Here is a 12,270-nt window from a genome sequence, read left to right as displayed (position 1 = left end):
CAGGCAAAAAAAAAAACCCAGCTAGCATCAAAATGGCAGGCTCAGATTTACACAACAATATTAACCCTAAATGTAAATGGGCTAAATGCCCCAATGAAAAGACACAGACTGGCAAATTGGATAAAAAGCCAAAACACAGTGTGCTGTATCCAGGAAATCCATCTCACACGCAAAGATAAACAAAGGCTCAAAGTAAAGGGATGGAGGAAGATTTACCAAGCAAATGGAGAGAAACAAAACAAAACAAGAAACAGGAGTTGCAATTCTCATCTCTGATAAAATAGACTTTAAACCAACAGAGATCAAAAGAGACAAAGAAGGACATTACATAATGGTAAAAGGATCAATGCAACAAGAAGAGCTAATGATCCTAAATATATACGCACCCGATACAGGAGCACCCAGATACATAAAGCCGATTGCAACAGCGTATCAAAAAGCTCATCCACCATGATCAAGTAGGATTCATCCCGGGGATGCAAGGCTGGTTCAACATACGCAAGTCCATAAACGTAATTCACTACATAAACAGAACCAAAGACAAAAACCACGTGATCATCTCAATTGATGCAGAGAAGGCCTTTGACAAAATTCAACGGCCCTTTATGCTAAAAACCCTCAATAAACTAGGTATTGATGGAACGTGTCTCAAAATAATAAAAACTATTAACAACAAACCAACAGCCAATATCATACTGAATGGGCAAAAACTGGAAGCATTCCCTTTGAAATCTGACACTAGACAAGGATGCCCTCTCTCACCACTCCTATTCAATATAGTATTGGAAGTTCCAGCCAGAGCAATCAGGCAAGAAAAAGAAATAAAGGGCATTCAATTAGGAAATGAGGAAATCAAATGGTCTCTATTTGCAGACGACATGATTGTATATCTGGAAGACCCCACCGTATCAGCCCAAAATCTTCTGAAACTGATAAGCAACTTCAGCAAAGTCTCAGGATACAAAATCAACGTGCAAAAATCACAAGCATTCCTGTACACCAATAACAGACTTAAAGAGAGCCAAATCAAGAATGAACTGCCATTCGCAATTGCTACAAAGAGGATAAAATAAGGAATACAACTAACAAAGAACGTAAAGGACCTCTTCAAGGAGAACTACAAGACACTGCTCGACGAAATAAGAGAGGACACAAACAGATGGAGAAACATTCCATGCTCATGGTTAGGAAGAATCAATATCGTGAAAATGGCCATACTGCCCAAAGCAATTTACAGATTCAACGCTATCCCCATCAAGCTACCAACAATTTTCTTCACAGAACTGGAAAAAAACACCTTAAACTTCATATGGAACCGAAAGAGCACCTGCATCACCAAGTCAATTCTAAGCAAAAAGAACAAAGCTGGAGGCATCACGCTACCTGACTTCAAACTATACTACAAGGCTACAGTAATCAAAACAGCATGATACTGGTACCAAAACAGAGCTATAGACCAATGGAACAGAACAGAGGCCTGAGAGGCAATGCCACACATCTATAACCATCTGATCTTTGACAAATCTGACAAAAACAAGCAATGGGGAAAGGATTCCCTGTTTAATAAATGGTGTTGGGGAAACTGGCTAGCCATGTACAGAAAGCAGAAACTGGACCCCTTCCTGACACCTTACACTAAAATTAACTCCAGATGGATTAAAGACTTAAACATAAGACCTAACACCATAAAAACCCTAGAAGAAAATCTAGGCAAAACCATTCAGGATATAGGCATAGGCAAGGACTTCATCACCAAAACACCAGAAGTATTGGAAACAAAAGCCAAAATAGACAAATGAGACCCAATCAAACTCCACAACTTCTGCACAGCAAAAGAAACAGTCTTTGGAGTGAATCGGCAACCAACAGAATGGGAAAAAATCTTTACAAACTACCCATCTGACAAACGGCTGATATCCAGAATCTGCAAAGAACTGAAACAGATTTACAAGAAAAAAAAAAAAAAAAAACAAGCCCATTCAAAAGTGGGCAAAGGAGATGAACAGACACTTTTCAAAAGAAGACATACATGAGGCCAACAAACATATGAAAAAATGCTCATCATTACTGGTCATTAGAGAAATGTAGATTTTCAATCTGCTTGTTAGAAGAATGTATGCCATCTCCAGTATGACTAGGAACCTTCTAGATGACTGCCTGGAAATGAATCAAGTATGAAGGCAGAGGAAGTCTCCCACTTGTCACTAGCCAGAACTCCATTCCTACTTTTGAACTCTAATGCTATATCTGTATCTGTTAGAGCACCACATCATATGCCCTGAAATGCAGTTATTAAAAAAAAGAGAGAGAGAAATGTAAATCAAGACTACATTGAGATACCATCTCACACCAGTTAGAATGGCCATCATTAAAAAAACTGGAGACAACAGATGCTGGAGAGGATGTGGAGAAATAGAAACACTTTTACACTGTTGGTGGCAGGGTAAATCAGTTCAATCATTACAGAAGACAGTGTAGCAATTCCTCGAGGACCTGGAAATAGAAATTCCATTTGGCCCAGCAGTCCCATTACTGCGTATACATCCAAAGGAATAAAAATCGTTCTAAGGACACATGCACATGAATGTTCCTTGCTGCACAGTTTACAATAGCAAAGACTTGGAAGGAACCCAAATGCCCGTCGATGATAGACTGGACAGGGAAAATGTGGCACATATACACCAGGGAATATTATGCAGCCATAAAAAATGATGAGTTCATGTTCCTTGAAGGGACATGGATGAACCTGGAAACCATCATTCAAACACTGGGGTCTATGGGGAAGAACTAGGGGAGGGACAGCGGGGAGTGGGGAATTGGAGGAATAACATGGGGAGAAATGACAGACATAGGTGACGGGGAAGAAGGCAGCAAACCACACTACCGTGTGTGTAGCTATGCAACAATCTGACATGTTATTTACATGTACCCCAAAACCTAAAATGCAATAAAATATAAAGTATATATATTATATATTTTTATATATTATATATAAAAATTAATATATGAAATATATAAAAATATGTACAATATATAAAGTATATTTATTATATATACATATGTTTTTATATAAAATATATATAATCTATGTATTTTATATAAAAATATATAAAGTATATGTATAACATATATGTTTATTTTATGTAAAATACATAAAGTATATATTATATATAGCATAAATATAAAAAAATACTTAGAATATATATTACATATTTACACACATTATATATAAAAATTAATGTATCTAAAATATATATAAATATACAAAATATATAAAAAGTAAAGTATATGGATTAGTTTTATATATTTTTTATACATTTATATATATTTTAGATATAATTTTTATGTATAATATATAAAACATGTATAACATATATACTGTGTATATTTTTATATGTATTTCATAAAAAATCCATAAAGCATACATATTATATATATAACATATACTTTATGGATTTTAATGTATATATAATAAATATATTATATATAAAAATACATATAACATGTATATTTTTAAATGTATTTTTACATATAATATATATTAAAAAATCTAAAGTATATATATAAAATACATATAAAAATAAAATATATATTATATATACTTTATACATATGTTTAAATGCATTTTATATAAAAATACAAAAAATATATGAAGTATATTTATATATTATATATATTTATATAAGATATATATTATATAATTTAATATTATATAATTATATATTTATATAAGTATATATTATATAAGTATATATAATCATATATATTTATGTAAACTATATATTATATCTTAATATACATAATTATACATATTTAAAGTATATATAGTATATATTAATATATATAATTATATCTCAATATATAAATAAAAACATATAGTATATATAATATATACTTTATAAATTTTAATACATACTTTATATATTGTATATTAAAATTAATATATATAAAATATATAAATATATATAATACATATAAATATGTATTATATATTTTTATATATTTTACATATAATATAAAAACCATATATAATATATATACATTATATGTTTTATGTATTTTTAATAAAATACATAAAGCATATATAATATATATAATTTTTATGTTTATTTTATATATAATTTTATATGTTTATTTTATATAAAAAACAAAGTACATAAAATACATATAAAAATAAAGTATATATTATATGTTTCATATATTATATATAAAAACTTATAAAATATATATAAATATATAAAATATATTAAAAATATATAAAGTACATATATATTTTATACATTTTTAACATATTGTACATATTAATTTTTATATATAAGGTAGAAATATATAAACTATATGTAGTATTTTTTATATGTGTTATAAATTTTGATGTATATTTTATGTGTATTAATATTTACATATAATATGTAAAATACTTATGATATATACTTATGTATTTTTATATAACATACATATAAAATACATAAAGTATATCTATTATATATTATGTCATATATATTTTTTATAAAATATATATTTTTCATATATATAATATAATATATAATATATATACTTTATGTATTTTACATATGAAAAATATATATTTTATTTAATGTATGTAATATAATATATAATATATATTATATACTTTATGTATTTTATATGTATTTTATATAAAAATACATAAGTATGTATATCGATTTTACATACTATAAATATTAATACATATAAAATATATATCAAAATCTATGACCTATATATAAAATATATATAATACCAATAGTTTATATATTTCTACATTATATATAAAAATTAATACATACTATATATAAAAATGTATAAAATATATAATACATGTACTTTATATATTTTTAAATATATTTTATATATTTACATATATTTTATGTTGTTATATATAATATATGAAATATATATAATGTATACTTTATTTTTATATGTATTTTATATAATATATACTTTGTGTTTTATATAAAATAAATAAAAACTATATATAAATATAAAAATTATATATATAATTATGTATAATATATATTATATATCATACATATTATATATTTTAATATATATTATTTATAATATATAATGTATAATATATAAATATATACATATATGATATATACATACATATATACATATGTAATAATATATATCATATATATCATATATGTATCATATATATCATATATTATGTATAATACATATATAATGTATAATATATTACTCATATATATAATATGAGTAATATAATATGAGTAATATATAATATATGTTATATATATAATATAATATATTACTCATATTATATATTATATATTTCATATACATCATATATAATATATAATATATATTAGATAAGCATATATTATAAATATATATTATATATATATATTATATATCATATATCATATATAAAATATAATAATATATTTGGTAAGCTTATGTTATAAATATATATTATAATATAAGCATATAATATAAATATACATTATGTAATATATGTAATATAATATAATGTATATTTATATATAATATATAACCTATAACATATAATATATAATTATATATAATATCTATACAATATACATTATATATATCAGATATATATCATATCTGATATATATATATTATATATATCAGATATGATATATAATATATAATATATAGATATTTGATATATTTATTATATATTATATAATCTATTATATCTAATATATAATGTATAATATATATAAATATATATTATATATACCATATATGACATATAATATATAGATATTGTATATGATATATCATATATAATAATATATGATATATAATATTACATATTATATTATATGATATATATTTTATATATATTATACATAATATCATATATAGTATTATATATTATGTATATGATATATATTATAGGTAATATATCATAATATATGATATATTATATATAGTACATTATATATTATACATTATATAATATATCATATATAATATCTCTATGTTATATATTATATATTATTATTATATATGATTATATATTATGTAATAATATATAATATATCATATATTATATATTATATAATTATATATTATATATTATATAATATATATTATATAAGATATATTATATATTATATATTTATTATATATTATATAATTATATTATTATAATTATATATTATATATTATATAATATACAATATATAATATAATATTATATAATATAATCTAATATATATACAATATATAATATATATTATATTATATATCATAATATTATATATTGTATATATATTATGTTATATAATATTATATAATATATATAATATATATATTGTACATATATTGTATATATAGTGTATATATATATTATTGTATATATATTGTATATATATTATTGTATATATAGTATATATATTGTATATATATTGTGTATATATATAGTATATATATTAGTGTATATATATTATAATATATATTGTATATATATTGTATATATATTATGTTATATAATATAATATAATATAATATATATATTATATTATATTATATTACATATATAATATTATATATATTATATATATTGTTATATATAATATAATTATATATAATAATATATATGATATATTATATATTATATAATATTATATATATAATATTATTATATATAATATATTGTATATATATTATATATATTATATTATATAATTATATATATAATATTATATATTATATATATTATATATATTATATAATTATATCTTGTATATATATTATATTATGTAATTATTATATATAATATAATATATTATATTATATATAATATTACATAATATAATATTATATATTGTATATTATATTATATATAATATATAATTATAATAGTAATATAATTATATAATTATATAATATATAATAAATATGTAATATATAATATATAATTATATATTATATATTATATAAGATATATTATATATTGTATATTATATATAATATATATTATATAGAGATATTATATATAATTATATATAATTTATATTATATGTAATATATGATATATAAATATATATTATATGTATTACATAATATATATTTATATATATGCTTATATTATAATATGTTTTTATAATATATGCTTATATAATATATAAATACATAAATATATATTTTTATATATAATATATATAATATAAATGTGTATATTGTTATATATTTATATATAAATATGCACATATATTTTATATATATAGAATATGCACGTATATTTTATATATATAGAATATGCACGTATATTTTATATATATAGAATATGCACGTATATTTTATATATATAGAATATGCACGTATATTTTATATATATAGAATATGCACGTATATTTTATATATATAGAATATGCACGTATATTTTATGTATATATTTTATATATACACGTATATTTTATGTATATATTTTATATATACACGTATATTTTATGTATATATTTTATATATACACGTATATTTTATGTATATATTTTATATATACATATATATTTTACATATATATGAATATATATGTAAAATATATAAATATAATGTACATTTTATTTTAAAAAATATTTTAAAAATATTTGCATATATTTTTAAAAAATATTTAAAAATAAAGTATATATGAAAATAAAAAATATATTTTATATATAAAATGTTTATATATGATATATTTTACATATACATGATATATGTAAAATATATCATATATTACAGATTTTATAAGTGAAATATATTTATATATGATATATTTTACATATATTTTTATATATTTATATATGTAAAATATATAAATAAAATATATATTTTATTTTCAAAAAATCATTTAAAAAATATTTTCATATATTTTTTAAAAATATATAAAAATAAAATATATATAAAAATTAAAAGTACATATTAAAAATATATAAATATAAACAAATAAAAAATATAAATTTATGTATATATTTATATATCATTTTTTAAAGAGCCTCCTACTCTCTTCCCATTTATCTGTGATGCCACATGTATTGCATCCTAACTTTTTTTTTTTTTAACAGAATTTGACTCTGTTTGCCATGTCTGGAGTGCAGTAGCACGATCTCTGCTCACTGCCACTTCCGCATCCTGGATTCAAACAATTCTCCCGAGTAGCTGGGATTATAGGCATTTGCTACCATGCTTGGCTAATTTTTGTATTTTTCGTAGAGACGGGGTTTCTCCATGTTGGCCAGGCTGGTCTCAAACTCCTGACCTCAGGTGACCCACTCTCCTCGGCCTTTCAAAGCACTGGGAATACAGATGTGATCCACTCTGCCCAGTTGCATCGTAACTTTTGACAACATGCCAGGATCAATTTTTACTGTTCTCTCAAAGGGAGAGAAATATTTTTTTCATATTGAGTTATAACTGACAAGTTTTTCATGTCAAATATAACAGCAAAATCTTATAGTTCATTGACTCATTTATGTCTCCAACTTTTTTATTACAAATTATTCATGTTTTAGTCACAACTTTAAAATGTGACTATTTTTTCCTAAATTTTATCAATACATGATATTGATGATGAAATGTTTGATGGTGATCCTTTGAAGGCTTACTTTGAACAACTGACAATTCCGAGAATGATGAAACTAAACCTATGAAGATCTAGAAGGACTGGAGCCTCCAGAAAAGGATAGGAAGTCACCTGCAAGTGCTCCTAGTCAGCAATGTTCCAGTCTTCATGGCTTTTCCAAAATTTGACATTACAAAATTACTATTGTTGTCATTGGATATTCACATGAAATTTAAGCCTCTGGTTTTCTCTGGACTCCATTGTTGCCAGGTAAGAATTGATGAGGAGCGCCTTCCTTCTTCCTAACTCTCCCTCACCTACGGAAAATTAAAAGGCTAACTCAATGGAGAACCACGTATTCTTCACCCAGGTTAACCGGTTGCTGGTGTTTGCCATCTTTGCATTTTTTCTGTCTTCAGACATTCTTCCCTGAATCATTTGAAAGTACGTTGCAGAAACATGACATTTTACTCAACGCTTCAGCATCTATTGCTTGTGAGTAAGGACAGTTTTCTACATAATCCCAATTCTACTCTCTAACTTCGATACAATGAATTAATGCACATCCGCATTCAAATTGGCCCAGTTCTCTCCCCAGTGTCCTTCGTTTTTATTGTTTTAGAGCCACCGTCTAAAGATCAGCCCTGCCTTGGGTTGTCATAGCTCTGCATGCTCTTTTAATTTGGAGTCTTCCTTTCATGACATGAATCCTTTTGTAAAATCCAGGCTTTTTGTGTTTTTTTAAGAGTGACTCATAATCTAGATACATCTGATTGCTCCCCGGGTGACTAGATTAGATTAAGTGTTTTTGCAAGAATACAGATTAAACTGTTTTCTCATGAGTGGATTCAGTTTGCACACTGGCAGCGTGATGTGTGTCTCATGACCTCACACCAGGACACGTTCGAGTCCGTCTGTCTTGTGATTTGTGATGCTCTATTTGGTGACTTTGGCTAAGGTGGAGCCGGCGAGGCGTCTCCTTGTGAAGGTGGCCTTTCCCCTTTGTCATCGGTCAGGCGTCTGTGGGATGAGACGTCTAGGCCCTGTGAACATCCTGTTCCCTGAAGACCCTTCAGAGCTGCTTTCAGTGCCATCGCTGAAGCCCCTGGGGAGCACTGATGACATTCACGGTAGCAGTGGTGATTCCTCTGATTCCTTCGACTTTGCCTGCGTTTTTCACTGAAGCAGACATTGACCGTTCCCTCCATTTTCCTCTTCAAAATGTTTGATTTTAACTTGAAAGATTAATACAGCCAAGATACTCTTTCAACAGGCAAATGAAAACCACAGTTTCAACTAAGTTTCGATCAGAAGCCAACAGCCCTCGGCTTTCTGTGGCTCACACTCTTCTGAAACAACTCGGAGAGCCTGAGGAAGCGGTTCTCACTCAAATGGGGGCCAGGTTATTCGTCTCCCTGGGACTAGTAAGTGCTGAAATGTTTCTTTTGTTCTTAAATTCTAAGTTTGACTTTACCTTTAAAAAATTATTTCTTTGATATGATTTAGTGTCTATTAACTTTTCCAGTCCCTTAAGTCTAAAGCTTTTCAAAAGAACTTTTAATAATACCTGAGTAAATTGGTGTTATTAGAAAACCCATAGTATGTACTTCTTGGGTTAAATATTATGAATGATTGTATTCTACCCAGACATCGGAAATGAGATGTGAACGCTCTCATTTGGTAGCAGCTTCTTATGTTTATTATTGTCACTTACTGTTGCTCATTTTTTCTCTATGCAAATTGTGAAATTTGTCATGCAAATGCTAAGTATTAGGTTTACATAAAATAATAATTTGATGAGCAAGATACAGTTATTAGATTGCCGAGATTAGATACTGCTCCATTAACTGTATTTCCAGATAATTCTGTAGGTACTGGAGGCACACAGATCATGCCATTTTCCTCTAGTACTTGGAGAATTGAGAAAGAAATGGCAGAAAAATGTGAAGGGTATTTCCAGATCTTAGCAGAGTACGTTATGTGTTTTCCTTAGATGTCCTATGAAAGGGAATAAGGAGTCTTTTGTGTTTGTATATCAGGGTTTTTTTTCCATAGAAGCAATTACTGGTGACATCTGAAAAATATAGAAATGTATAAAAATTACTACCAATAGTGCTTCTGTATGTTTGTAAGTATCTTTCATATAATTGTATACATTTTCTTGCCTTTGAATATTTAATGACTTGCATTTAGGTTATTCATGTGGAAAGTTGTTTTGCTCAATGTCAAGTCATTAAAGAAAAAGCAAACAGACCTTTTACCTCACTCAAGCATCTTTGTTTTTCGTTGTTTCTATTTTTTTCTGTTTGTTAGTAGGACCTCATTTTTTCTGTGTTTGAAACGTGGCTGTCATTTCTGACCCTTACCTATTCATTATGCCCTTTGTAAATAACGTATGACTCAGGATTGTGGAATGGTACTATTTGGAGGGGTGTGTGTGCTATGGAAACAGTCATTCCATCCTCACAAAAATTTTGCGAGTGTACTAAAGCAGCAAGAGATGAGATTGTCGTCTTAGGGGAGATGAGGTTCAGAGACCTGAGTCCTGGCCGTCCAGCACCAAGCCTGGATCTTAGATTTCTTCTTTCCTGTTTATTTCTTTTACACCAATTCGAGTTCAAGGTGCTAATGACTGCATCTGATTCATTGCCCCATCTACAGTATCTCACTTCTGTCAAGCCTGAAACCACCAGATTAATCTTGTTACAGTGGCTTTCTTTGTGTGTAATATTCTCTATCTTCCTATGTTTCAAATTAATACTTCTTAAGGTACCGTATCATCTGGCCCATGTTATCTGTCTCATTTACTTTCTACATTTTTTCCCTTCTGTTCCTTATCCAAAATATAACCATCTTGCCAGTCTTAGGTCATGTCCTGAGTTACTTTTTATTAATATTAGACTATATCTGACTCCTATTGTAATAATTGTATTCTACAGTATAGTACTTTATTGTGGACAGAAATGCATGACTTATCTAGAAGTTGCCTATTCAGCAGCTTCAAGAATTTTTTTTTTTTTTTTTTTTTTTTGAGATGGAGTTTCACTCTTGTTGCCCAGGCTGGAGTGCAGTGGAGCAATCTCGGCTCACTGCAGCCTCCCCTTCCCTGGTTCAAGTGATTCATCTGACTCAGCCTCCTGAGTAGCTGGGATTACAGGTGCACACTACCATGCCCAGCTAATTTTTGCATTTTCAATAGAGACTGGGTTTCACCATGTTGGCCAGGCTGGTATAGAACACTTGACCTCAGGTGATCTGCCTGCCTCAGCCTCCCAAAGTGCTGGGATTACAGGTGTGAGCCACCGCTCCTGGCCACTAATTTTTAATTTTAGTTTGTGTGTTTGTGTGTGTGTGTGTGTGTGTGTGTGTGTGTGTGTCTAGACAGGGTCTTTCTATGTTACTCAGGCTGATCTCAAATTCCTTGGCCTCAAGCAAACCTCCTATATCAGCCTCTCAATGTGCAGAGATTATAGTCATGAGCCACTGTGCCCAGCTTGGATATTTATATTAATGTTTTAAATAAAATTGGGGAAATTTTCATTATTTCTTGAAATATTCATTGTTTGTCTGTTCTTCCATGATTCTCACAAACTGTCGTTGGTCCACTTCATGGTGTCCCACGGGTCCCTTAGGATCTGTTGATTTTTCTTTAGCCATTTTCTTTCTCTTCTGGACATTCGATCATTTCAAGTGTTCTGTCTTCAAATTTG

The sequence above is a fragment of the Saimiri boliviensis genome, chromosome 20, assembly GCF_048565385.1.
Source record: "Saimiri boliviensis isolate mSaiBol1 chromosome 20, mSaiBol1.pri, whole genome shotgun sequence".
Classification (NCBI taxonomy): domain Eukaryota; kingdom Metazoa; phylum Chordata; class Mammalia; order Primates; family Cebidae; genus Saimiri; species Saimiri boliviensis.
Note: the sequence above shows the minus strand (reverse complement) of the source record.